Source organism: Molossus molossus, unplaced genomic scaffold, assembly GCF_014108415.1.
Source record: "Molossus molossus isolate mMolMol1 unplaced genomic scaffold, mMolMol1.p scaffold_m16_p_14, whole genome shotgun sequence".
Lineage (NCBI taxonomy): Eukaryota > Metazoa > Chordata > Mammalia > Chiroptera > Molossidae > Molossus > Molossus molossus.
Window position 1 is genome coordinate 27324446 of NW_023425349.1, and position 5209 is coordinate 27329654.

The window sequence follows — 5209 nt, forward strand, 5'->3', positions numbered from 1 at the left end:
TGATCTTCATTGTATAAAGATAAATTATGCAGTTTAAAAAGAGGTATCTATGAAAAAATATCATGTATCACATAATTCAATTTATGAAAAGTTATATATGAGTGTATGTATGTAGACATATAGATAAAAAAAAAGATGTCTGAATGAATGGTCACCAAACTATAGTGAATGGTTACCAGTATAATGAGGATTTAGGTGATTTTTATTTTCTTCCTAATGATAGTATGCATGCTCAAATTACTTAACAGTAAGCTACATATTACTTTATAATCAAAGCAGTTACCTTGTGAAAAAAAAAAAGAGGGAAAACTATGAGAAAACATGTACTAAAATATTGATAATGCTTATCTTTGATGGGAAATAAGTAGCATTTTTTATTATTGTAATTTTAAATTGTAATTTGAGTTTATGCTCTATGAAAATAGTTTTTAAAACACGGGGTACAAGGATTAGAAATTGAAAATATTTATATTAACACCTGTATCTTTGTACCCAACCCCAATGTTATACTTCTTTCTACATAAAACACACCTTGAACAGTTTGATTATCCTATAAATGACATACATATTTGTAGTCTGTATCCAGAGAGGTAGAGAAACAATTTAGTAGTATCTTGACATATTTGATTTATAATTTGCTTCTCCCATAAGGAGTAAAGAAAGTATTGAAACTCTTATTAAAAGTATGCAATCAGTGCTCGCTTTGGCAGCACATATACTAAAATTGGAACAATACAGAGAAGATTAGCATGGCCCCTGTGCAAGGATGACACACAAATTTGTGAAGTGTTCCATATTTTTTACAAAAACTGCAGAATTCACATTCTTCTCAAGTGCACATGGGACAGTCTTAAAGATAGGGCACAAACTAAATCTACAAGTTCAAGAAGATTGAAATCATATCAAGCATCTTCTCAGATCAAAATGGCATGCAACTAGAAATCAATTGCAACAAGAACATGTAAAGACATTTCAAAACATGGAAGCTAAATAGCATGTTATTGAACAATGAATGGGTGATCATGGAGATCAAGGTAGTAATTACAAACTTCCTGGAAACCAATGAAAATTAACATACAACAACACAAAATATATGGGATACAGAGAAAGCAGTTCTGAGAGGGAAGTTCATAGCACTACAGGCCTCCTTCAAGAAACAAGAAAAATTTCTAATAGACTATCTAACTTCACAACTTAAAGAACTAGAAAGCAAAAAATAAAAAGAAAAAAGAAAACCCCAGAGAAAGTACAAGGAAGGAAATAGTAAAGATCAGAGAGGAAATAAATGACATGGAGACCATAAAAAAAAAAAAAAATTCAAAGCATCAATGAAACAAAGAGCTGGTTCTTTGAAAAGATGAACAAGATTGATGGACACTTAGCTAGACTCACCAAGAAACAGAGACCAAATACACAAAATCAGAAACGAAAGAGGAGAAATAATAACTGACACCACAGAAATACAAAGGATTGTTAACAAATATTGTGAACAATTATACGGCAACAAATATTATGAACAATTATATGTCAACAAATTTGAAAATCTAAGTGAAATGTACAAATTTCTAGAAACAAATAGTCTCCCAAAACTGAACCAGGAAGAGCTAGAAAACTTGAACAGAACAATAACAACAGAAGAAACTGAAGATGTAATCAAGACTCTCCCAGCAGACAAAAGACCAGGCCTGGTCGGCTTCACAGGGGAATTTTATCGAACATTCAAAGAAGAACTAATACCCATTTTCCTCAAACTATTACAAAAAATTCAAGAAGAAAGGCTTACAAACTCGTTTTATGAAGCCACCATAATTCTAATTCCCAAACCAGAAAAAGACACTACAAAGAAAGAAACTACAGGCCAATATCCCTGATGAACATAGATGCCAAAATCCTGAACAAAATACTAGCAAATCGAATCCAGCAATGCATCAAAAAATTATTCACCATGACCAAGTGGGATTCATCCCAGTGATGCAAGCCTGGTACAATATTCTCATATCAATAAATGTGATACACCACATAAACAAAATGAAAGATAAAAATCATATGATCATATCAATAGACGCCGAAAAAGCATTTGACAAAATCCAGCACCCATTTTTTATAAAAATGCTCAGCAATGTGGGAATAGAGGGATCATATCTCGACATAATAAAGGCCATATATGAAAGACCAATAGCTAACATCATATTCAATGGGCAAAAATTAAAAGCATTTCCCTTAAGAACAGGAACAAGACAAGGATGCCCACTTTCGCCACTCGTATTTAACATAGTACTGGAAGTCTTAGCCACAGCAATCAGAAGGGAAATAAAAATAAAAGGGATCCAAATTGGAAAGGAGGAAGTGAAACTGTCATTATTCACAGATGACATGGTACTATACACAGAAAACCCCAAAGACTACTAGACTTAAAAATCTACTAGACTTAAATGAATTTGGCAAAGTAGCAGGATACAAAATTAACGTCAAGAAATCGACAGCATTCTTATACACCAATGATGAACTCAAAGAAAGAGAAACTTAAAAAACAATCCCATTTGCCATCATAGCAAAAAAAATAAGATACCTAGGAATAAACTTAACCAAAGAAATAAAGGACCTATTCGCAGAAAACTACAGGTCACTGAAAACAGAAATAGAGGAAGATATAAAAAAGTGGGAGCACATACCTTGTTCATGGGTTGGAAGAATTAACATCATTAAAATGTCCATACTACCCAAAGCAATGTATAGATTCAATGCAATCCCCATCAAAATACCAACGACATATTTCATAGAACTAGAACAAATACTTCAAAAGTTCATATGGAACCAAAAAAGACCCCGGATAGCCACAGCAATCTTGAAAAAGAACAAAAGTTGGAGGGATCACATTACCAGATTTCAGGTTATACTACAAAGCCACTGTAATCAAAACAGCCTGGTAATGGCACAAGAACAGGCATATAAACCAGTGGAACAGAATAGAGAACCCAGAAATGGACCCAAAGCAATATGCTCAATTAATATTTGACTAAGTTGGCAAGAGCATACAGTGGAGTAAAGACAGCCTCTTTAATAAAAGGTGTTGGGAAAAATTGGACAGCTACATGCAAAAGAATTAAACTAGATCATCAACTTACACCATATAGAAGAATAAATTCAAAATGGATGAAAGACTTAAATGTGACTTATGAATCCATAAAAATCCTAGAAGAAAATGTAGGCAACAAAATTTCAGACATCATATTCAACAGAATTTTCACTGATACATCACCTAAGGCAACAGAAACAAAGGAGAAAATGAACACATGGGACTACATCAAACTCAAAAGCTTCTGCACAGCAAAAGATACAAGCATCAAAATGGAAAGGCAACCCACTGTATGGGAGAGCATAATTGCCAACGATATATCAGATACAGAGTTAATTCCCAAAATACATAGAGTGCTCATACAACTCAACAAAAGGAAGACAAAGAACCCAATTAAAAAATGGGTAGAGGAACTAAATAGACACCTCTCCAAACAGGACATACAAATGGCTAAGAGACATATGAAGCAATGCTCAACATCACTAATCATCAGAGAGATGCAAATTAAAACTACAATGAGGTATATCACCTCACACCTGTCAGAATAGCCGCCATCAACAAATTATCAAAAAAAAAGTGTTGGCGAGGGTGCGGAGGGAAGGGGACTCTAGTGCACTGCTGGTGGGAATGCAGACTGGTGCAGCCACTTTGGAAAACACTATGGTGTTACCTCAAAAAATTAAAAATTGAACTTCCATTTGACCCAGTGATCCCAGTTTTAGGAATATACCCTAAGAAGCCTGAAACACCAATCAGAAAGAATATATGTACTTCCATCTTTGTAGTAGCACTATTTACAATAGCTAAGATCTGGAAACAGCCCAAATGTCCATCAGTAGATGAATGGATAAAAAAGCAGTGGTACATATACACAATGGAGTCCTATGCAGGTGTAAGAAAGATCTCATCCTTGAGATGACATGGATGGACCTGGAAAGCGTCATCCTAAGCGAAACAAGCCAAACAGAGAAAGACAAGTATCATATGATCTCACTTATTTGTGGAATAAAATGAACATAATGTAATGGGGTAGTCTCAGAGTCGTGGAAGTGTGGTACAGACTGACTATCCACAGAAGAGGGTGTGGGGGGAAGATAAACCACAGAACTTATATGCATGTATGCATGAACAATGGACATGGACAACAAAGCTGGGGACAGGATGGGGAGGGAAGAGGAGGGAGGAATCAGTGGGGGGAAAAGGAGAAACATTTGTAACAAAAATAAATAAAATTAAAAAAAGTGTGCAATCTGATGCATTTCGACATATGTATACACTTGTAATAATCACAGCTTTAAGGAAGATAAGAATAGTATTTTCATCACTAATTCTTTCTTTGTACCACTATGTAATCCTTTGGACCCTGTTTACTATTACTATAAATTGGGTTCCTTTTTCTAAAAGATATTTAAATAGGATTGTCCATCATTGGTACTTCTGACTTCTTTCACTCTGAATAATGATTTTAAGAAGCATCATGTCGGTTTTTTGGTACTGTGGCACGTTCATCTTTATTGCTGAGTAGCATTCTTTTGCATGGATAGTCCACATTTTGCTTTACAATTCACCAGTATTGTTTTCAGCTTTTCACTAGAATGAATAAAGTGACTATGAATATTCTTGAACATGTGGACATATGTTTTTATTCCTAAATACCTAGGAATGGAATGGCTGAATTTCATGACGAGTGAATAGTAACTTATAAAGAAATTGCTAGTCAGATTTCCAAATTGGCTGTATTATATCATATTCCCAAAGCAGGGCAGGAGATAAGGGGGGAGGTAGTGGGGGGGGGGGGAGAGGGAGAGAGGGAGAGAGAGAGAGAGAGAGAGAGAGAGAGAGAGAGAGAGAGAGAGAGAGAGAGAGAGATTTACTCAGAGCGGGAGCTAGAGAAGATGAACGACCTGGCACCTGGCAAGAACGTGACTCTGCTCTTCCAACAGCTCCTGGAGCAGCTGCAGCCACAGACTGGCCGGGACTGTTAACTACAGCAACCTGGAGAAGGTTAATGACAGTGCTGCGGGGCTGAGGATAATGGCTTCTGAAACATTCCCGAGCCCACAATCATGAAAACCAGTCTCCCAGTAGTTTCAACAGGAACCAGGAACCAGGAACCAGGAAGAGGCCGCTCCA

General features: G+C 35.9%; 1 non-coding gene across 1 annotated transcript; it reads left to right on the forward strand.

The window, feature by feature from the left end:
* Positions 1–694: 694 nt before the first annotated feature.
* Positions 695–801, forward strand: LOC118630402. The gene has a single exon (XR_004959625.1). It is a non-coding gene; the product is annotated as a U6 spliceosomal RNA (small nuclear RNA).
* Positions 802–5209: the final 4408 nt, after the last annotated feature.